The sequence below is a fragment of the Symphalangus syndactylus genome, chromosome 15, assembly GCF_028878055.3.
Source record: "Symphalangus syndactylus isolate Jambi chromosome 15, NHGRI_mSymSyn1-v2.1_pri, whole genome shotgun sequence".
NCBI lineage: Eukaryota > Metazoa > Chordata > Mammalia > Primates > Hylobatidae > Symphalangus > Symphalangus syndactylus.
The window spans coordinates 72,751,524-72,776,246 of NC_072437.2; the positions used below are offsets into that span (position 1 = coordinate 72,751,524).

General features: G+C 40.8%; 1 pseudogene; it reads right to left on the reverse strand.

Annotated features, from left to right (window-relative positions):
• Positions 1-24,723, reverse strand: part of LOC129464208 (phosphatidylinositol 3,4,5-trisphosphate 3-phosphatase TPTE2-like) — a 99,233-nt pseudogene that overhangs the window by 66,558 nt on the left and 7,952 nt on the right.

Genomic DNA, 24,723 nt, shown 5'->3' on the forward strand with positions numbered 1-24,723 from the left:
TCTGTGGTGGATGGGGCCTGCAAGGCTGTTTCTCAGGTCCTGGGCATGGGCTTATAGTCACTCTGTTGACCTGGGGGTGTATCAGCTGCTCAGAGGCTTAGGGGCCTCTCCCACCTGGGAGAGGGCATGTAGTGGTTTGGCTGTCTTAAGAGTGAGTTTACCCTGGATGGGACTGCAGATTATTCCTCTGTCTGGAAGTGTGGTGGTGGGGGTTGATTTCCCTGCTCTGCATTACTTGAGTTACAGCCAGTCCTGGGACCAACCTCCACACAGCTGGGATTGTGGCTTTAACCCACCCATGTGGGCTTGGTGTACTGAAGATAAAGCTCCAGTGCTGGAGAGGCACAGTGGCTACTGGCCCCCAGAGAAGGGCACACTCAAGAGATGACTCTGGTCTCAAGATGGTGCTGTGTTGCTGCAGCTTAGGTCTCTGGGGATGGGAAGTCTTCACCTTGTACTCCTAGTCCAGGACATGCAGCTGTGTCAATTCTTGGCAGTACTCCAAACTGGCCTCAGGGCTTGCAAAGACTATGAGATTCTCCTGTTGTAAAGACTTTGTGTTTGTGATGGCAGTGGGGTGATAGGGATCTTCTGCTTACCTTCACCCCGCAATGAGAAGTCCCTCCTGTCTCTGGGCCAATTCAATCCAGATGGGGGAGAAGGGGCTGCACAGGCTGAGTGCTTCCATGCTGTGGCGACTTCCAGTCACCATAGATGTGTCTCCACTCCTTTGCTGCACTCCAGGACTATCCCTTTGATACTCTAATCAAATCTTAGATATGTATTTCTTGCCTAGGTTCTTTCTTGTAAGGGAGATGAGCACCAGGCATCTCTAGTCACCCATCTTGCTTGATTTAGCATAATTTGTAAGGGCCCTAGGATTTTCAGAATAGTCAATGATTGTTGGCTTCAACTTAAAGTCACCAGCTTCATTAGCCCCTAAGAAAAGAATTGGCCTGTGCTTTGAAGATTTGAAACCATGCACTGACATCTCCTCTCTAAATATAAAAGTGCTAGATGGCATCTTCTTCCAATAAAAGGCTATCTTGTCTACACTGAAAATCTGTTGTTTAGTTTGGCCACCTTCATCAATTATCTCAGCTAGATCTTCTGGATAACTTGCTGCTGCTTCTGCATCGGCACTTGCTGTTTACCTCGCACTTTTACGTTATGGAGATGGCTTCTTTCCTTAAACCTCATGAACCAACCTTTTAGCTTCAAGCTTTTCTTCTGCACCTTACTTACCTCTCCCAGGCTTCATTGAATCGAAGAGAGTGAGGGCCTTGTCCCGGATTAGGCTTTGGCTTAAGGGAATGCTGTGGCTGGTTTGATCCTTTATCCAGACCACTAAAACATTCTCCATATTAGCAATCAGACTGTTTTGCTTTCTCATCATTTGTATGTTCACTGAAGTAGCAGTCTTAATTTTCTTCAAGAAGTTTTTTGGCTTTTCTGTTTTGTTTTGTTTTTGTTTTTGTTTTACATTCACAACTTGGCTGAACTGGTGCAAGAAGTCTAGCCTTCCTCACAATCATTTCTAGCTTTTGGTTTAAAGTGAGAGCCATGTGACTCTTCCTTTCACTAGGACACTCAGAGACCATCATAGGCTTATTAAATGGCTACTTTCAATATTGTTGTGTCTCAGGGAATAGGGAGGCCCAAGGAGAAGGAGAGAGATGGGGGAATGGCTAGTCAGTGGAGCAGTCGGAACAAACATGTCATTGATTAGGCTTGTCATCTTAATATGGGCATGGTTTGTGTTGCCCCAAAACAATTACAATAGTAACATCAAAGATCACTGATCACGGATCACCATAACAGATATGATAATAAAAAGTTTGGAATATTGCAAGAATTATTAAAATGTGACAGAGACACAAAGTGAGAACATGCTGTTGGAAAAATAAAACCAGGAGACTTGCTCAATGCAGGGTTGCTACAAACCTTCAGTTTATAAAAAAGTAATATCTGAGGGGCAATAAAGTAAAGCACAATATAACAAGATATACCTGCATATACACACACATATATGTATACATAAATTATATGTGTATATATACATATATATGCTAAAGGATATATACATATATGTTTACATATATATACACATGCTCATATATATATTAAAGGATATATATATGACTACTGATGTTATTAATTTGGGTCAGTGCTAAAGAATATATCTATACATAGATATGTATATATAGATATATGTATACACATTTAAATATGCACATATGTAGACATATGTATATAGATATGTGTATATCTATATATACACAAATACATATTTATATATCTACATATACTATATATAGCTAAAAGACATATCTGTATATATATATACACACAAACATATACATGTGTGTTATATGTGTGTGTGTGTGTGTGTGTGTGTGGATATATCCTTTAGCACTGACCCAAATTAATAACATCAGTAGTTTTCAATGACACCACCATTGAAAGGTGAGTTATATCAAAGATATATCAAAGTAGTGAAAGATTACTGATGTCATTTTATCCGGGCCAGTGCTAAGGATTAAAAATGTACACATCGGCCGGGCGCAGTGGCTCACGCTTGTAATCCTAGCACTTTGGGAGGCCGAGGCGGGAGGATCACGAGGTCAGGAGATTGAGGCCATCCTGGCTAACACAGTGAAACCCCGTCTCTACTAAAAAAATACAAAAAATTAGCCGGGTGTGGTGGCGGGCGCCTGTAGTCCCAGCTACTTGGTAGAGGCTGAGGCAGGAGAATGGCATGAACCCAGGAGGCGGAGCTTGCAGTGAGCCAAGATTGCGCCACTGCACTCCAGCCTGGGCGACAGAGCGAGACTCCGTCTCAAAAAAAAAAAAAAAAAAAAAAATGTACACATCAGGTCAAGTGACTTCAGAGACATACTTTCCTGGTCGAAGTTATGTACAATTGCTCTACATTTATAAACTGGCTGAACTCTGAAAATGTATATATCAATGATTTGTAATCTACTATTAATATATCATTTTTTCCTAGAAGAAAACCTTATATTATGTAAAGGTGCTCTTGGGACTTAACAAACAATCTAATGAATCACAATTTAACTGCAGTTCTTTATTACTTCGTGGGTGAATTTTACCAGTCTTAATATATCCCTCTCTTCTTTCTCTCCGTATTTTGAAATCTCACCCATCATTGATGACTCTACCACACATTACTCTTTTTAATTCAATGGGGTAATAGCTAAAGGATTAAAAATGAACATAGCAAGACTCCACATGTTATCCTAGACTTAATTTTCTGATACAAATTAGCAATAATTATTCTACAATTTATAATCTAGTTACCCTGAAAAATGGACATTAATCAGTTATTTATTTGAAACATGGTATTTAATTTTTCTCTGGAAATGAGGTTTTAAATGTTTGTAATGAAATTTTTCAGCCTGTGAAAAAAACTTAATGAATCAAGTTTATATACATTTCTTTACTCCTACACCTAATCCCCAAGTTACTGTTTCTGGCAAAATTTACATAAAATCAACTTCAGTTTGTAAATACCCACCTTGCTTGCCCTTGTAATTTTCTGCCTTCTCATGTTCAAATACCACCAGTAACTCTTCACCAATCATGGATGTCTTTCCTGCCCCTCAGATAGGATTAAGTAACTACAGACCCAAAGCAGGGCCTCCATACAATCTGATGGTGGGTTTACCTTTGGGCTGTAGCCTCATGTGGTAACAGACGAAGAGACCGGGGTCTATTAGCTTTGCTCTTTTCTACTGAGAGCTCCTCAGCTCCCTGCCCACTGTTACCTCCTCCTTGCTCCAAATAGGACTGTTGCCTCTTTTGGCTCACTCTAGTAGACTGTCATACAATACACACGTTCTCATATTTTCCTAAGGTTTCAGGGTGCTGCTGCTAAATAAAAGTGACCAATGGAATAGGAATAAGAAGCATTCCTCTTAAGACCTATTCCTCTTTTATCCAACTAGATCGAAGAAAGAAACGTACCTGCAGATACTACAGTAATAAGACTTTAGAAAACAGTGTCTAAAACACTCTGCATTGTTATGGATGCTTCAGACAATGAACTTCCCAAATCTGAATCTCTCTTTTCTACATGTATACTTTTGTGGGTGTCTATGTGTGTATTTACATATATATGTTTACATCTACCTTTTTATTTACTTAAACCTCAAATTTTGTGGAAGGTCCCTTCATGTGTTATTGTTGTCATTTTACTGAAGGCAGTGCTGATGGAGTAAAAAGGTACATAGACATATAATGAATTTCTCTCTTTTGACACTATTGGCAAATACATTTTTTGCACCAAAAGGAGTAGATTTTCCATAAATATGATATACATACATATATAAGTGAGGGTATGCAAATCCTACCACATAAGCCCAGTAAGTAAAGTCCAACAATTAACAAAGACTCATTTATCAATGGTCAGTTAATCAGAGATTAATTAAATTATATATAAATTAAACCTATGTACATATTAGAAATACATTTTAGCCAGGCACAGTGGCTCATGACTATAAACCCAGCAGTTTGGGAGGCTGAGGCAGGTGGATCATGAGGGCAGGAGTTCAAGACCAGCCTGGCCAATATAGTGAAACCCCACGCCTACCAAAAATGCAAAAAGTTAGTCGGGCATGGTGGCACGTGACTGCAGTCCCAGCTACTCAGGAGGCTGAGGCAGGAAAATCGCTTGAACCCGGGAGATGGAGGTTACAGTGAGCCGAGATCACGCCACTGAACTCCAGCATGGGCAACAGCAAGACTTCATCTCAAAAAATAATATTAATAATAGAAATACCTTTTAATTTGCCCATGACTCCAACGTCCTATAAAATAAATTCTTTTAAAAATTTATTTATTGGCTTAAAAATCAATACTACATACAAAACTCACATGCTATTGCTTAATGAGCAACTACAGAATTCTCACCTAGATGTTTCCTTAATCAGCCACTGATTAAACAAAATCCTTTTATTCCTTCTGTAAAATCTCATTCACTTTGCAAGGTTTCTTGAGCATTACACTATAATTAACTTGAATCAGGTTTTCCATATTACTTACACCTTTAGGATTTATTTCCAGGAGAGGTTTTCACATGACTGGGAAAACCCTCCACCACCTCCTTCCTTTCACTGCTCATGCTAGTCTCTCCTGCCCATGAGACACAGTGAAGTACCCGCACACCTGAGGAAAGCGGCATCCAATGAGGTGGTGGGTGTGCGCTGGGTCTAGGCACCAACCTCACATGTGGACAGAGCTCTGGATGGTGTGGGGCAAGTCCACGTTCCATTAGCTCCGTTCTTTTTTTCCCAGGGCTTCACTACTCCTTATTGGCTGCTATCTCCTCCATGTTGCAAATAGGATTCTCTCCTTTCTTGGAACACTATGGTAGGGTCTCAAACTTAGGAAAACTGAATCCCTTAAAAAATTGCCTACTAGAAATTGAGGGTGACAAATACACTAACAGGAAGAAGCAGCTCTCCTACGAACTGACCTCCTTATACAACTCCATCAAAAAAGGATGCAAATTTACCTACAAATGCTACAATGAGAAGAATTGCAAACCCTGTTAAGAAACACTCTGTATGGCCATGCAGATTCCTGAGAGTAAATTCCACAAATGGCCATCTGTCTCCTGTTTTGTGTTTCCATTTTGCGCATGGGTTTCTTTGTGTAAATGTGTTGACAAAAGTGTTTATGGATGAAGATGGATGGATATATTTGTGTATGTGCTTGGTGTGTGTATAGCTCTATGCACTCATGCATATATGTGTCTTCATGTATTTATAACTCACCTTTCACTGATAGGTGACACCAGGGCTGCTCCTTTAAATTCACTTGTGTATGGGCTAGAGGATAAAAGAATACAGTCAGATAGGAGACACGATTCTAAACATACTTTTTTGGAAAATTAGCTTTTATTACTCTAGACAGAAACCAATTAATTTCTGCCAGAAATCTCAGTCCCATAAAAAACTGCTTAGTAGGAACTAAGCATGGCAAATACACTAACAGGAAAAAGCAACTCTCCTATGACCTGCTCCTCTTTATACAACTCCACCAAAGAAGGATGCAAAGTTACTAACAAATGCTACAATGAGACGCATTGGAAACTCTGTTAAAAAAAAAAAAAATCTATAAGGCCATGCAGGCTCCTGAGAGTAAATTCCACAAACGTCCATCAGTCTCCTTTCTCCTTGGTCTATGTTTCCATCATGTGCATGGATTAGTTTGTGTACCCGTGTTGAAGAGAAGTGTGGATGGATGGATGGATGGATGGATGGATGGATGGATGGATGGATGGATGGATGGATACATTTGCTCATGTGCCTGTGTGTGTGTATAGTTCCATGCACACTTATGCTGATGGGAGACTTTATTTAACTATTTATTACTCACCTTTCTTTCCCAGGTGCCTCCTCGGTTGCTCCTTTAAATTCATTTGTCTGTGGACTAGCGGATGATATGAGAATACAGTCAGAGAGGAGACATAATTCTGAATTTATATTTTGGAAAAATTACCTTTCATTACTCTAGACAGAAACCAATTAATTTCTGACTATTCATGTGTATAGCACTATTGGAACATGGAATGTCTTTTTTTCTTTCTTAGGAATGAGGATTTCTATGGCGACAACTAAAATCTTAGGCTGGGAAAATAGTAATGCTTCCCGATTTAAGTAAACCTCTTTATTATGACCTCAGTCCCAATGTGTGACAGACTTTGTCGTGGCAGTTATTTCAAACTCAACTCCAGTTTGTAGGTGGTCAGCCCTCTTATTCCATTCAATGTCCTGCTTAAAAGGCCCTCCATTAGCTCCTTACATTCACCCAGCACAGTGGCTCCTCTTGCCCCACAAAAAGGGTCAGGTAACTAGATGTCTGACACAGGGGCACAATCTAATAGGACGGTGATTTGAGGTTTGGAGCACCAGCCTCCATGGTGACAGACTTCTGGAGGGTGGAGAACACCTTCAAGGCTCTTCGCTCTGTTGCTTTCTGCTGAAGGCTGCACAGTTCCCCAAGGACTCCTACCTCCTCCTCACTCCAAACAGGATTCTCTCTTCCTTCGGCCAGCTCTGGTATGTCTCATACACAGAAATCGCTCTTTCCAAGGTGTTTGCCTGCTACTTACTAAGGGTGACAAGACACTAACAGACGGAAGCCTCCCTCTGTAGTCTGTTTCTCTTTTTTCCAAAACAACTGTAAAAATGTGGAAGTTTACCTACACCTGCTACAGTGAGAAGATAAATAAACTGTGTCAAAGACACTCTGTATTGCTGTGGACACTCCTCAGACTAAATCCCACTAATCTCAATCTCTCTCTGTGTCTGTTTCTCTCTCTCTCTCAGTTATGTTTGTGTGTGTGTTTGTGTGTACATCTTTTATAACTCACATGTCCTTGATGCCTCCTAAATCAATGATGACTGCCATCAGCTCATCTGGATGGGGACTAAAGAACAATTATGGTCAGAAACAGACACGATGCCTAATTCTAAATGTTTTGCACCAAATAGCTACAGTTACTTTATGAGTTATTCTCTGGTTACACTTTAAATATTCACATGTACTTATATCACTAAATTGACCTGGTATGACCTTTTTTTATTAGAAACGAGGTTTTATATGCCAACAGTGAATATCTTAGGCTGTGAACATAGGGACGCATCTAGGTGAAGTGACTGTATCTTCACCTCAATGTGTAACAGCCTTTTTTGAGGGGATTTAATTCCAGTTCAACTTTAGTTTGTAAGTTCTCCTTCTTATAATACCATCCGAATTCCTCATTCTCATTCACCTCCAATCACCTCCTCACTTTTCACCAATCCTAGTTGTCTTTCCTGCCTAAGAGTTAGGGCCAAGTAGCAAAAGACATCAAGCAAGGGCTGCATCCCGTGTGATGATGGGTATGCGCTCAGGCAGTCAGCCTCACATAGTGGCAGAGCTCTGGAGGGTGAGGAATACTTCCAGGGCTATTACGTCTGTTCTCTTCTTTGCCAGGGAGTCTCTGCTCTTTGTCCACTGCTGTCTCCTTCTGGCTCCAAGCAGGATTTGCTTCCCCCTTGATCCACACTACTAGTACAGTCTCATTCCCACAGAAACAAAAAGTGGCAAACACTAATATAAAAGCCTCCCTCTGTGAGTTCTTCCACATTTTCCTGCCTCCATCTGAATAACAAAAGAATATTCTTCACAAACCTCATCCTGAGAAGACTCTAAAACTAGTCTCAAGGGAAGTCCTTGTTCACATGGATGCCCGTGAGAGTCAGTAGCCCGAATCTCAATCTCTCTGCATGTTGTGGGTATGAATGCATGTATATGTGTGTTCATATATACGTCTATACATGTATAATTGTATTTCCGTAGTTCATATGTTGCATTGGCCAGTCTACCAGAAGACACTCTTTCAATTCGCACACACGGCAGTGCCAAAGAACTTAAAACATACATAGTAAGACAACACGTAACTCCCAGACTTAACGTTTTCAGTGAAAAACAGTTCCAATTAACTTTCAACATGTAAACTGCTTGAACCTTACAGAATCCAGGTGTGTTTGGTTAGTTAGAATCTGCCATGCCATTTTCCCTACACATCATACTTTATATAATTGTAGCACACATTTTACATCTATCCAAGACTCAGTGACTCAAGATTTAACTGAATTCTCTACCACTGAAGCTGACCAGTGCGTGACAGCCTTTGGAGGGTAAATTTCTTTTCAATTCAACTCCACTGTGCAGGTGGTCAGCCTGCTAATCCCAGTAAGGGCCGACTTCCTGAATGCCTCCGTCACCTCCATCCTTCACCCATCATGCTAGTCTTTGCTGTCCATGAGACATAGGCAAGTAGCTGCGGGCCTAAGGGCTGCATCCAGTGAGGTGGTGGGTTTGGGGTCGGGTCTGGGCACCAGCCTCACATGTGGACCAAGCTCTGGAGGGTGAGGGACGAGTCCACATTCCATTAGTTCTGTTCTTTTCAGCCCAAAGCTTCACTGCCCCTTGTTGGCCACTATCTCCTCCGTGTTGCAAATAGGATTCTCTCCTGCCTTGGGCCAACCTGGTAGGGTCTCAACTCACGAAATCTGAGTCCCACAAAAAAACTGCTTACTAGGAACTAAGAGTGACAAATACACTAACAGGAAGAAGCAACTCTGCTATTACTTGCTCCTCTTTATACAACTCCATCAAAGAAGGATGCAAAATTACTAAAAAATGCTACAATGAGACAAATTGGAAACTCGGTTAAAAAAAAAAAATCTATATGGTCATGCAGGCTCCTGAGAGTAAATTCCACAAATGTCCAGCAGTCTCCTTTCTCCTTGTTTTAGGTTTCCTTCGTGTGCATGGATTAGTTTGTGTAGTTTGTGTGGTGAAGAGAAGTGTGGATGGATGGACGGATGGATGGATGGATGGATGGATGGATGGATGGATGGATGGATGGATATACTTGCTCATGTGCCTGTGTGTGTGTATAGTTCTACGCACACTTATGCTGATGGGTGACTTTATTTATTTATTACTCACCTTTCTTTCCCAGGTGCCTCCTCGGTTGCTCCTTTAAATTCATTTGTCTGTGGACTAGCGGATGATAAGAGAATACAGTCAGAGAGGAGACATAATTCTGAATTTATATTTTGGAAAAATTACCTTTCATTACTCTAGACAGAAACCAATTAATTTCTGACTATTCATGGGTATAGCACTATTGGAACCTGGAATGTCTTTTTTTCTTTCTTAGAAGTGAGGGTTTCTATGGTGACAACTAAAATCTTAGGCTGGGGAAAATAGTAATGCTTCCCGATTTAAGTAAACCTCTTTATTATGACCTCAGTCCCAATGTGTGGCAGACTTTGTCGTGGCAGTTATTTCAAACTCAACTCCAGTTTGTAGGTGGTCAGCCCTCTTATTCCATTCAATGTCCTGCTTAAAAGGCCCTCCATTAGCTCCTTACATTCACCCAGCACAGTGGTCCCTACTGCCCCACAAAAAGGGTCACGTAACTAGAGGTCTGACACAGGGGCACAATCCAACAGGACGGTGATTTGAGGTTTGGAGCACCAGCCTCCATGGTGACAGAGTTCTGGAGGGTGGAGAACACCTCCAAGGCTCTTAGCTCTGTTGCTTTCTGCTGAAGGCTGCACAGTTCCCCAAGTACTCCTACCTCCTCCTCACTCCAAACAGGTTTCTCTCTTCCCTCGGCCTGCTCTGGTATGTCTCATACACAGAAATCTGTCTTTCCAAGGTGTTTGCCTGCTACTTACTAAGGGTGACAAGACACTAACAGACGGAAGCCTCCCTCTGTAGTCTGTTTCTCTTTTTTCCAAAACAACTGTAAAAATGTGGAAGTTTACCTACACCTGCTACAGTGAGAAGATAAATAAACTGTGTCAAAGACACTCTGTATTGCTGTGGACACTCCTCAGACTAAATCCCACTAATCTCAATCTCTCTCTCTGTCTGTCTCCCTCTCTCTCTCTCTGTCAGTTATGTTTGTGTGTGTGTTTGTGTGTACATCTTTTATAACTCACATGTCCTTGATGCCTCCTCCATCAATTATGACTGCCGTCAGCTCATCTGGATGGGGACTAAAGAACAATTATGGTCAGAAACAGACACGATGCCTAATTCTAAATGTTTTGCACCAAATAGCTACAGTTACTCTATGAGTTATTCTCTGGGTTACACTTTAAATATTCACATGTACTTATATCACTAAATTGACCTGGTATGACTTTTTTTTATTAGAAACGAGGTTTTATATGCCAACAGTGAATATCTTAGGCTGTGAACATAGCGATGCATCCAGATTAAGTAAGGGTATCTACACCTCAATGTGTAACAGCGTTTTTGGAGAGCATTTAATTCTAGTTCAAATTTAGTTTCTGAGTCCCCCTTCTTATAATCCCACCTGAGTTCCTCATTCTCTATCACCTCCAATCACCTCCTCCTCACTTTTCACCCATCCTAGTTGTCTTTCCTGCCCAAGAGTTGCGGCCAAGTAGCTGGAGGCCTCAAGCAAGGGCTCCACCCCGTGTGAGGGTGGGTATGGGCAAAGCAGTCAGCCTCACATAGTGGCAGAGCTCTGGAGGGGGTGAAATAATTCCAGGGTTATTAGCTCTGTTCTTTGTTTTGGCTGGGAATTCTCTGATCTTTGTCCACTCCTAACTCCTTCTCACTCCAAGTAGGATTCACTTCTCCCTTGGTCCACACTACTAGCACAGTCTCATTCTCACAGAAAGGTAATGTGACAAACACTAACATAAAAAGCCTCCCTCTATGAGTTCCTCCCCATTTTCCTACCTCCATCCAAAAAACAAAAGAATATCCCATACAAAGCTCATTCTGAGAGGACTCTAGAAATAGTTCCAAGGGAACTCCTTGTTCCCATGGATGCTTGTCACACTCAATAGCCCTACTCAGTCTGTCTTGCGTGTCTGAATGCATGTATGTATGTGTTTGTATATGCATAGATACATGTACAACTGTATTCCTTGGTATCACACAGTGCATTGGCCAGCCTACTAGAAGATACTCTCAATTCACACACAGGGCAGTGCCAAAGAACTTAACATGTACATATTAAGACAACATGTAACTTCCTAGACTTAAGATTTTCCATTCAAAATAATTCCAATTGCTTTTGTTTTGTTTTTTTGTTTTTGTTTGTTGTTGTTGTTTTTTGAGACAGAGTCTCACTCTGTCACCCAAGCTGGAGTGCAGTGGCATGATCTCGGCTCACTGCAACCTCTGCCTCCCAGGTTCAAGCAATTCTCCTGCCTCAGCCTTCCGAGTAGCAGGGACTACAGGCGCCCGCCACCACACCTGACTAATTCTGTATTTTTAGTAGAAATGGGGTTTCACCATGTTGGCCAGGCTGGCCTTGAACTACTGATCTCGTTATCCACCCACCCTGGCCTCCCAAAGTGCTGGGACTACAGGCCTGAGCCACCGCACCCAACCTTCCAACTACTTTTCAACCTGTAATTGCCTTACCCTTACAGAAGTCATGTGTGTATTTGGTTCTTTGGAATCTGCCATGCCATTTACCCTACACATCATACTTTATATGATTGCAGCACATACTTTACACCTATCTAAGACTCACTGACTCAAGAGTTCACCAAAATTCTCTACCACTGGAGCTGGCCAATGCACGACAGCCTTTTGTGGGTGAATTTCTTTTAAATTCAACTCGACTGTGTAGACATTCCTCCCTCTAATCCCATCTATGGCCCACTTCCTGGCTCTCTCCATCACATCTTTCCTTTCACCCATCATGCTAGTCTTTCCTGTCCATGGGACACAGGCAAGTAGCTGTGGGCCTAAGGAAGGGCTGCATCCAATGAGGTGGTGTGCTTGTGTTTGTGTTTTAGCACCAACCTCGTATGTTGACAGAGCTCTGGAGAGTGAGGGACAAGTCCATGTTCCATTAGCTCTGTTCTTTTCTGCCCAGGGCTTCACTGCTCCTTGTCAGCTGCTATCTCCTCCATGTTGCAAATAGGATTTTCTCCTCCCTTCTGTCAATCTGGTAGGCTCTCAAACTCAGGAAATCTGAGTCCTTTAAGAAGCTGCTTACTAGGAACTAACGTGACAAATACACCAACAGGAAGCAGCAGCTCTCCTATGACCTGCTCCTTTTTATATGACTCCATTAGAAAAGAATGCAATGTTACCTACAAAGGCTGCAATGAGAAGAATTGGAAACCCTGGAAACCCTGTTAAAAACCACTCTCTATGACCACGCAGGCTTCTCAGAATAAACTCCACAAATGTCCGTCCATCTGTCTCCTTGTTGTATGTTTCCACTGTGTGCATGGGTTTGTTAGCGGATGTGTTTGAGAGAAGTGTGTATGGATGGATGGATGGATATATTTGTTTATGTGCCTGTGCGTGTGAATACTTCTATGCTCAGTTATAATTAGATAAATAAAGACACACGTATGCGTAACTCACCTTTCATTCATACATGCCCCTGGGTTCACTCCTGATAATTCATTTGTGGGTGGACTAGAGGATGACAAAAGAATACAGTCAGACAGGAGACACAATTCAAAATTTACTTTTCTGGTAAAACTAGCTTTCATTACTCTGCACATAAACCAGTTAAGTTCTGACTATTCATGTGTATAGCACTATTTGGTTCTGAAATGTCATTTTTTTATTAGAAAGGAGGATTTATATGATGGCAACCAACATCTTAGGCTGGGGAAAATAGTAATGCTTTCAGATTTAAATAAACCTCTTTATTATGACCTCAGTCCCAATGCGTGACAGCCTTTGTGGTGGCAGTTACTTCAAACTAAACTTTTGTGTGGAGGTAGTCAGCCCTCTTATTGCACTAAATGTGCTGCCTCGAAAGTCCTCCATTACTTCTTCACTTGATTGTCTCTCTTGGTCCACAGTAGGGTAAAGTCACTGCAGGTCTGAGTCAAGGACACAATCCAATATGATGGTATTTGGGGTTTGGAGTACCACCCTGTATTGTGGCAGAGTTCTGCAGGGTTGAAAACATTTCTAGGGTTGTTAGCTTTTTTCTCTTCTCTGAGGTCTTCACTAATCTCTGTCCCTGCTGTCCTTTCCTGTTTCCAAAGAGGATTCTCTGCTGTCCTCAGCCATTATAGTAAGGACTCACATATAGGCAGTCTGAAAATTATTTTTTATTTTTACTCAGAGTATCAAACAGACTGGTAAGAAAAATCATTCTTCTTTTTATGTGGTCATCTTTTATCTAAATTCATTCAACAAGACATAAAGTCACCTTCATATCCTATAGTGAGGTCACGTAGACACACGTGTCAAAGTTTTTTGTTTTTCCATTAATGCCCTTGAATGGGAACTTCCCTAATCTCAACCTTTATATTTCTCTGCAGTACATGTGGGTGCATGCCTTGATTTAATATGAATGCATATAGGTATATATAAATGGTATATAATTGTTTCCTCCCTTGTTCATATATCCTTGTATTTACATTGATTTATTTCTTTTTTTTTTTTTTTTTTTTGAGACGGAGTCTCGCTCTGTTGCCCAGGCTGGAGTGCAGTGGCGCGATCTCGGCTCACTGCAAGCTCTGCCTCCCGGGTTCACGCCATTCTCCTGCCTCAGCCTCCCGAGTAGCTGGGACTACAGGCACCCACCACCACGCCCGGCTAATTTTTTCTATTTTTAGTAGAGACGGGGTTTCATTGTGTTAGCCAGGATGGTCTCGATCTCCTGACCTCGTGATCCACCCACCTCGGCCTCCCAAAGTGCTGGGATTACAGGCGTGAGCCACCGTGCCTGGCCTCTATATTGATTTATTTCTGTCTCACAGTTCACTGATAGCTCCATTGCAGGGTACTGATTTGAATTTAGACTTGGCAGTGCTACAGAATTTAAATATATATATGTATCGTCCAACACCGATATGACATCCTGGACTTCACTTTCTGGTTTGAATTACTCACAAGTGATGTTTAGTTCTTTACAATTGAATGAAGCACAAACTAAGCGTTTGGTGGTTTACTTTATTTCAAATTCAGCTGCAGTTTCTATGTACAAATCACCTTGACCTCATCTCATTTCCTGATACTAAAATCCCTTCATCAGTGCCTTCTTTTCACCATCACAGGTGTCTTCTCTGCTCTCACACAGGGTCAAGAAACTGCTCCGTACGCTGTGATGATGGTGTGGGCTTGTAGTGCTAGGCTCACGTGGTGGTGGAGCTCTGGGTGTGAGGAGCCCTGCCGGGGCCATTCGCTCTGTTTTGTGTTGTTTTTCCTAAGGGCTGCGCTGCTCCCTGCCCACTGCTTCTCACTCGTTGCTCCGCATGGCATTTTCTTCTCTTGCACACTCTAGTGTGTCTCATACACAGGAAACCTGACTTTCCTAAGTACGTGCCTGCTACGAAGGGGGACAAGAAAATAACAAGAAGTTTCCCTTTTTTGCCCTGTTCCTTTTTTATCCAATTTAATCAAAAAGTTGGATAAGGGACCTGCAGGGCCTGTAGTGAGGAGATTTATAAACAGTGTAAAAGACATCCTGTATGGCCATGGATGATCCTGAGAGTAAAGCACATAATCTTCATCTTTCTCTCTGTTGTTTCTCTCTCTTTTCTCTTTCTCTCCCTTTCTCTCTCTCCCTGTGTTTGTGTGTCTAGATAGACAGAAGTAGTATATCTGCATATATATTTCTTTCCATATTTGTGTATATGTTTTATAATTCACATTTCATTGGTGGTTCTATCATAGGTTATTGATGTCAATTTATCTGTATGCAGGCTAAAGGAATATAAGAGTAGATAGTTGGACACACATGTAATTCTAAACTTACTTTTTGGATGAAACAGCTACAGTTACTCTATAATGTACTATCTGGTTGATATTTAAATATTCATGTGTGTATCACTAATTCGAATTAGGTGTATCTTTTTTTTTAGGTGGAGTCTCACTCCCACCGAGGCTGGAGTGCAATGGTGCGATCTTGGCTCACTGCAACCTCCACCTCCCAGGTTCGAGCAATTCTCCTTCCTCAACCTCCTGAGTAGATCGGATTACAGGCATGCACCACCACACCTGGCTAATTTTTGTATTTTTAGTAGAGACAGGGTTTTGCCATGTTGGTCAGGCTGGTCTCAAATTCCTGGCCTCAAGTGATCTAGCTGTCTTGGCCTCCCAAAGTGCTGGGATTACAGATATGAGCCACCATGCCTGGCCAGTGGCATTTATTTCTAATGTAACTGCAGTCTGTAAGGAAACATGCCTCTTACCCCATCTAAATTCTTGATTCCTAAGTCCTTCTGTCACTTCTTTACTTTCACCCATCATGGCTGTCTTTCCTACCCAGAAGATATGACCATGTAGCTGTAGGCCTGAGTCAGGAACTCCCTACAAAATGATTGTGGGTTTGGGTTTGGTTTGGGGCACCAGCCTCACATGGTGGTAGAACTCTAGAGGGTGAGGAACCCATTAAGGTTTCATGAACTCTGTTATTTTTGTTGAGTGCTTCACTCCTCCCTGTCACCTGTTACCTCCCCATTGCTCCAAATAGGATTCTCTCTCCCTTTGGCCCACTGTGGTAGTAGGAGAGTCCCATAAATGGAAAACCTCAGAGGTTCCTGAGGGATTGGATACTACTAACTTAGAGTGACAAATATACTAAGAGGAAGAAGCATCCCTTTCATGACTTCGTCCTCTTTTATCCAATTTGGTCTGAAAAAAACAATAGAAAGTTATCTATAGATCCTACAGATTTAGGATTTAGACATAGTGTCATAGAGAAGATTTAGACATAGTGTCAAAGATACTCTGTATTTCCAAGGATATGCCTGACAGTGAATTTTACAAATATCAACTTCTCTTTCTCTTTCATTGTTTTATGTTTCTGTGTGTGTATGTGTATGCATGCGTGTATGTTATGTGTATATATGTAGATATACACTTACGTGTATATAAATCTTTGTTTTTAACTCACATTTCATGGGTGGCTCTATCATAGGTTACTACTATCAACTCAGTTGGCTGTGGGCTGAGGAATTATAAAAGCATGTTATTCAGATACAAACATAATTTGGACTTACACTTTTGGTCAAATAGCTGCAGTTACTCTAGACATGAGTCTACCTGCCAAGGAATGCCAAAGATTGCCAGCAACCAGCAAAAGCTAGCAAAGAGGTATCAAACAGATTCTTCTTTATAGCCTTCATAAAAAGCCAACCCTACTGACAACCTCAATTTCAGATTTCTAGTCTCTAGGGCTATGAGATGATTAATTTTTGTTTAAACCACTTGGTTTGTGATACTTTGTTAAAGCGGCCCTAGAAACTAATATAGCCCAACCTGGTAGAATCTCATACACAGGCAATCCAACAGTTTTCTAAAAGTTTTGGCTACTAGTCAACTCAGCTAGGAAGAAGTAGACTTCTTGTGATCTATTTATCTTGTATCCAACTAGACCCAAAAAGAAAAGGATGTTACATACAGAAGCTGAAACTACCAGTACTTTAGAAACAGTGTCCAAGAAACTCTATAGTTAACATTTGCATGTATCTTTATGAACATACACACGCACATCATCTTTTACTGATGACTCCATTATAGGCTAGTGATATCATTTCACTTTCACTGAGGACTCCATCATGGGTTAGTGATATCACTTCATTTGGGTCAGAGCTAAAGAATTAAACTAAATTGTACATAATCAAATACCATGTGAATTTGTAGGCTTAATTTTTATTCAAATTAGCTACAATAACCTTACAACTAATAAACTAGCTGTTCTAAAAAAAAAAAACACACACATGCAATTTAGCCATTTGGAAACAATAGCGACCATCCCTGCCTGTCTCCATAGACAACAACAGCAACTAACTACCCAGGAGTAGTTACGGTAAAATTAGGAGAGCATTAGACCAGCTGATGAAAACAGGGAAGGGCTGAAGAGCAATCCTTGGGCCTTCACTCCTCCACCCGCCTCCATCTCCAAAGCCCAGGTTACAAACCAGAGAGATTGTCTCCTCCGATGCTGCTTTGTTCAGGAGCTTCAAGGTGATATAGTTGTTTAATTAAACGAAATTTTCCCTGAGGTTGCCTCTGTACTTGAGTCCTTATGCAACAAACTGCAACCTAATCTAGTGTGTTAACTAACAGAACTTACCCAGAAAATAGTAGAGAAGAATAAACAGAACATACTAAAGAAAAGACGAATGTTATGGAGGATAAAAACAGCTATCTAACATCTAGAATATGGAAATCTAAGAAGAAATGAAAACTAAAAATGCAAAATAAAACGTGAAAATTTACGATGATAAATTTCCCAGAATTCAAGAAAGAAGAAATAAATCAGCTTTAAGTATCTAATGGAGACAGAGAGAAAATTCTAACACCTTCTAGAAAGACCAAAAGACCTATGAGGGCACAAGGACAGACCAACATCATAGCTCTCTGTACCATAAAGAAAGCTTCCACAGGATAAAGTCCACAGGATCAATATCATATTGCTGTTCTCTGAATATATTGTAATATGATTCGCTTTTTTTAAAAAGCCCACATTTGAAACTAAATTACACATTACTGAATACCTCTTATGTTAAAAGGGAAATCACGAAATATTTTAAATACTGAGAACTGATTGATAATAACATGACAAAGTTTGTAGGATACAATGAAGCAATATTTAGAAGAAAATTTACTGATATACAAGCATTAATAAGAAGTCAAGACGGTTAAAAGCAAAGAGTACACATTTAAGTAGAGAGGCTGGAAAAGGAGCACAGGGCAGTCTATGGAGTAATAAGGAAGCGAAACATAAGGAGGTAAGCGTAAGTCACTGAACTGGAGAAGAAAAAACCGTGGAGAAGATTAACCAAACAAAAGTGTGTCTCTTTGAAAAGATTATTACAATAGACCTGTGGCAATAATAATCAAGAACAAACAGAGTGAATAACCAAATAAAATGTACAAGAAGGGAGCATAACTATAACACAACTAAAATTTTTTAAAATGAGATTATTCAATTATATGCTAATAAATGTGAAAACTTAGATGGAATGGAAAAATTCCTAGACAAATATAAAACACTAACATTAGTGCAAGAAACTATATTTATATAGAAATAGAATACTCAAGTAACAAAGAAATCAACCTAGTATTTAAAGCCCTTCCCTCTCCCAAACACCACAGGGCCCACATAGGTATTTGTCAAAATTTTTTAGAATATTGACATACTTACTACAAAATCTATGTCAACATATAAAGGCTCCATTAATAACAACTAGTCATAGTAATAAAAAAAGGTATAGGGATGCCATAAGTATCAATGGAACAAAATATTGAGCTCAGAGATAAACCTATGTAGATATATGTCATTGATGATGATTATATAAACAAGGAAAAAGGAGGAACTGTTTCATAGATGGTATTTGGAAAATCAGCCTACCATTGGGAGAAAAATGAAACCAAATCCCTACCTAACACCATATTTAAGGGTAAACTCTAAGTAGATTAAAGCATTAAATGTGTAAATTAAAACTATGAGGATTAGAAATTACCTTTGTAGACTGAAAGTGGGAAAATTTCAAACTTCAAAAGTAAAATAATAAGGCAAAAAGTTCTGTCATGAAGAGAATGAAGAACAACAATGCCAAAGCTAACAGGCAGATGACCTATTGGAGAACATAACTTCAACGTCTAAAACTGACATGAAGCATGATTTGAATACATAAAGCGATAGTCAAAACTTTTGAATGGGATTCCATGCATCTGAGTCTGTTTAGTGTTGCCATAAGGGATACCTGAGGCTGAGTAATTTATAAAGAAGAGAGGTTTATTTGGCTCACAGTTGTGTGCTGCACGAGAAGCCTGATGCCAACATCTGCTTCTGAGACTGCTCCCATTTATAGTGGAAGATGAAGGGGAACTGACACGTGCAGAGATCAAACGGCAAGAGGGGAAGCAACGTGGGGGAAGCTGCCGGTCTCTTTTTAAACCACCAGCTCTTGCAAGAACTCACAGAGTGAGTACTCACTCACCCTCACCCCAGGGAGGAAATTAATCTATTCATCTTCCAAACACCTTCCATTAGGCCCCACCTCCAACACTGGGGATCAAATTTCAACATGAGTTTTGGGGGTACAAACCTCCAAACAATAGCACCATGTTTTTAATGTTACTAAAAAGAGTGAATTCTTGCTATATTGTTTACAAATGTAACATAATCACTTTGAAAATTAAACATAATTTTAAAGGAAATTTGATTAACTTATTCTAAAATATAAAATACTCAAAAACAGCCCATGTAAATTAACAAGACAAAGATAGGAACACTAGTGGAAAAATGGGCTAAGTTCATGAATGGACCATTACAGAAGAAATCCCAAATGCTGTAAGAACATAAAATGATGCTCAAATTCATAAGTTATCACATAAATTCAAAGTAAAACACAATGTAATATGTTACCATCTATAGATTGATTATATAAATTAGAAAGTTTGATTATGTCAAGTGTTGTTGTGAATGTGTATGTGTAGGCACAATCATGCATTGTTGATGAGATGCAGACTGGTATAACCATTGTGAGAGCAATAAGCAGTATTCAGTCAAATTCAAAATATGCAATCCCATGGCCCATCAAGTCCTGTTTCATATTCCTACGAAATACTCAAACAGGTCTATAGGGATCTGGCATAAGGATAATCATTTGGTGGCACTCTTTGTGAAGGCAAATGGTAGGAAGCAATATATGTGTTCCTCACTAGGGAATGCATGTCATGGAATTTTTCATACCAGTTAAGAGCAATAACAAAAGGTATGCACAAGAAGAATAATCTGCGGGGTGGAGCCAAGATGGCTGAATAGGAACAGCTCCAGTCTACAGCTCCCAGCGTGAGCGACACAGAAGACGGGTGATTTCTGCATTCCCATTTGAGGTACCGGGTTCATCTCACTAGGGAGTGCCAAACAGTGGGTGCAGGACAGTTGGTGCAGCGCACTGTGTGCGACCCAAAGCAGGGCGAGGCATTGCCTCACTCAGGAAGTGCAAGGGGTCAGGGAGTTCCCCTTCCTAGTCAAAGAAAGGGGTAACAGATGGCACCTGGAAAATCGGGTCAGTCCCACCCTAACACTGCGCTTTTCCAACGGGTTTGGAAAGCGGCACACCAGGAGATTGTGTCCCGCACCTGGCTCGGAGGGTCCTATGCCCATGGAATCTTGCTGATCGCTAGCACAGCAGTCTGAGATCAAACTGCAAGGCGGCAGCGAGGCTGGGGGAGGGGCGCCCACCACTGCCCAGGCTTGCTTAGGAAAACAAAGCAGCCAGGAAGCTCGAACTGGGTGGAGCCCACCACAGCTCAAGGAAGCCTGCCTGCCTCTGTAGGTTCCACCTCTGGGGGCAGGGCACAGACAACCAAAATTCAGCAGGAACCTCTGCAGACTTAAATGTCCTTGTCTGACAGCTTTGAAGAGAGTAGTCGTTCTCCCAGCATGCAGCTGGATATCTGAGAACGGACAGACTGCCTCCTAAAGTGGGTCCCTGACCCCCGAGCAGCCTAACTGGGAGGCAACCCCCAGTAGGGACAGACTGACACCTCACTCGGCCAGGTACTCCTCTGAGACAAAACTTTCAGAGGAACTATCAGACAGCTGAATTTGTGGTCTCACGAAAATCCACTGTTCTGCAGCCACCGCTGCTGACACTCAGCCAAACAGGGTCTGGAGTAGACCTCTAGCAAAATCCAACAGACCTGCAGCTGAGGGTCCTGTCTGGTAGAAGGAAAACTAACAAACAGAAAGGACATCCACACCAAAAACCCATCTATACATCATCACCATCAAAGACCAAAAGTAGATAAAACTACAAAGATGGGCAAAAAACAGAGCAGAAAAACTGGAAACTCTAAAAAGCAGAGCACCTCTCCTCCTCCAAAGGAATGCAGTTCCTCACCAGGAACGGAACAAAACTGGATGGAGAATGACGAGTTGAGAGAAGAAGGCTTTAGACGATCAAACTACTCCACGCTATGGGAGGAAATTCAAAACAATAGCAAAGAAGTTAAAAACTTTGAAAAAAAATTAGACGAATCGATAACTAGAATAACCAATGGAGAGAAGGGCTTAAAGGAGCTGATGGAGCTGAAAGCCAAGTATCGAGAACTACGCGAAGATTGCAGAAGCCTCAGGAGCCAATACGATCAACTGGAAGAAAGGGTACCAGTGATGGAAGATGAAATGAATGAAATGAAGCGAGAAGGGAAGTTTAGAGAAAAAAGAATAAAAAGAAATGAAAAAAGCCTCCAAGAAATTTGGGACTATGTGAAAAGACCAAACCTACGGTGATTGGTGTACCTGAAAATGACGGGGAGAATGGAACCAAGTTGGAAAACACTCTGCAAGATATTATCCAGGAGAACTTCCCCAATCTAGCAAGGCAGGCCAACATTCAGATTCAGGAAATACAGAGAACGCCACAAAGATACTATTCGAGAAGAGCAACTCCAAGACACATAATTGTCAGATTCACCAAAGTTGAAATGAAGGAAAAAATGTTAAGGGCAGCCAGAGAGAAAGGTCAGGTTACCCACAAAGGGAAGCCCATCAGACTAACAGCTGATCTCTCGGCAGAAACTCTACAAGCCAGAAGAGAGTGGGGGCCGATATTCAACATCCTTAAAGAAAAGAATTTTCAACCCAGAATTTCATATCCAGCCAAACTAAGCTTCATAAGTGAAGGAGAAATAAAATCCTTTACAGAAAAGCAAATGCTGAGTGATTTTGTCACCACCAGGCCTGCACAAAAAGAGTTCCTGAAGGAAGCACTAAACATGGAAAGGAACAACCAGTACCAGCCCCTGAAAAAACATGCAAAATTGTAAAGACCATCGAGGCTAGGAAGAAACTGCATCAACTAACAAGCAAAATAACCAACTAACATCATAATGACAGGATCAAATTCACACATAACAATATTAACTTTAAATGTAAATGGGCTAAATGCTCCAATTAAAAGACACAGACTGGCAAACTGGATAAGGAGTCAAGACCCATCAGTGTGCTGTATTCAGGAAACCCATCTCACGTGCAGAGACACACATAGACTCAAAATAAAGGGATGGAGGAAGATCTATCAAGCAAATGGAAATCAAAAAAAGGCAGGGGTTGCAATCCTAGTCTCTGATAAAATAGACTTTAAACCAACAAAGATCAAAAGAGACAAAGAAGGCCATTACATAATGGTAAAGGGATCAATTCAACAAGAAGAGCTAACTATCCTAAATATATATGCACCCAACACAGGAACACCCAGATTCATAAAGCAAGTCCTCAGTGACCTACAAAGGGCCTTAAACTCCCACACAATAATAATGGGAGATTTTAACACCCCACTGTCAACATTAGACAGATCAACGAGACAGAAAGTTAACAAGGATATCCGGGAATTGAACTCAGCTCTGCACAAAGTGGACCTAATAGACATCTACAGAACTCTCCACCCCAAATCAACAGAATATACATTCTTTTCAGCACCACACCACACCTATTCCAAAATTGACCATATAGTTGGAAGTAAAGCTCTCCTCAGCAAAAGTAAAAGAACAGAAATTATAACAAACTGTCTCTCAGACCACAGTGCAATCAAACTAGAACTCTGGATTCAGAAACTCACTCAAAACCGCTCAACTACATGGAAACTGAACAACCTGCTCCTGAATGACTACTGGGTACATAATGAAATGAAGGCAGAAATACAGATGTTCTTTGAAACCAACAAGAACAAAGACACAACATACCAGAATCTCTGGGACACATTCAAAGCAGTATGTAGAGGGAAATTTATAGCACTAAATGGCCACAAGATAAAGCAGGAAAGATCCAAAATTGACACCCTAACATCACAATTAAAAGAACTAGAAAAGCAAGAGCAAACACATTCAAAAGCTAGCAGAAGGCTAGAAATAACTAAAATCAGAGCAGAACTGAAGGAAATAGAGACACAAAAAACGCTTCAAAAAATTAATGAATCCAGGAGCTGATTTTTTGAAAAGATCAACAAAATTGATAGACCACTAGCAAGACTAATAAAGAAGAAAAGAGAGAAGAATCAAATAGATGCAATAAAAAATGAAAAAGGGGTTATCACCACCGATCCCACAGAAATACAAGCTACCATCAGAGAATACTACAAACACCTCTACGCAAATAAACTAGAAAATCTAGAAGAAATGGATAAATTCATCGACAAATACACCCTCCCAAGACTAAACCAGGAAGAAGTTGAATCTCTGAATAGACCAATAACAGGTTCTGAAATTGTGGCAGTAATCAATAGCTTACCAACCAAAAAGAGTCCAGGACCTGATGGATTCACAGCCGAATTCTACCAGAGGTACAAGGAGGAACTGGTACCATTCCTTCTGAAACTATTCCAATTGATAGAAAGAGAGGGAATCCTCCCTAACACATTTGATGAGGCCAGCATCATCCTGATACCAAAGCCTGGCAGAGACATAACCAAAAAAGAGAATTTCAGACCAATATCCTTGATGAACATTGATGCAAAAATCCTCAATAAAATACTGGCAAACCGAATCCAGCAGCACATCAAAAAGCTTATACACCATGATCAAGAGGGCTTCATCCCTGGGATGCAAGGCTGGTTCGACATATGCAAATCAATAAATATAATCCAGCATATAAACAGAACCAAAGACAAAAACCACATGATTATCTCAATAGATGCAGAAAAGGCCTTTGACAAAATTCAACAACCTTTCATGCTAAAAACTCTCAATAAATTAGGTATTGATGGGACGTATCTCGAAATAATAAGAGCTATCTATGACAAACCCACAGCCAATATCATACTGAATGGGCAAAAACTGGAAGCATTCCCTTTGAAAACTGGCACAAGACAGGGATGCCCTCTCTCACCACTCCTATTCAACATAGTGCTGGAAGTTCTGGCCAGGGCAATCAGGCAGGAGAAGGAAATAAAGGGTATTCAATTAGGAAAAGAGGAAGTCAAACTGTCCCTGTTTGCAGATGACATGATTGTATATCTAGAAAACCCCATTGTCTCAGCCCAAAACCTCCTTAAGCTGATTAGCAACTTCAGCAAAGTCTCAGGATACAAAACCAATGTACAAAAATCACAAGCATTCTTATACACCAATAACAAACAGAGAGCCATATCATGAGTGAACTCTCACTCACAATTGCTTCAAAGAGAATAAAATACCTAGGAATCCAAC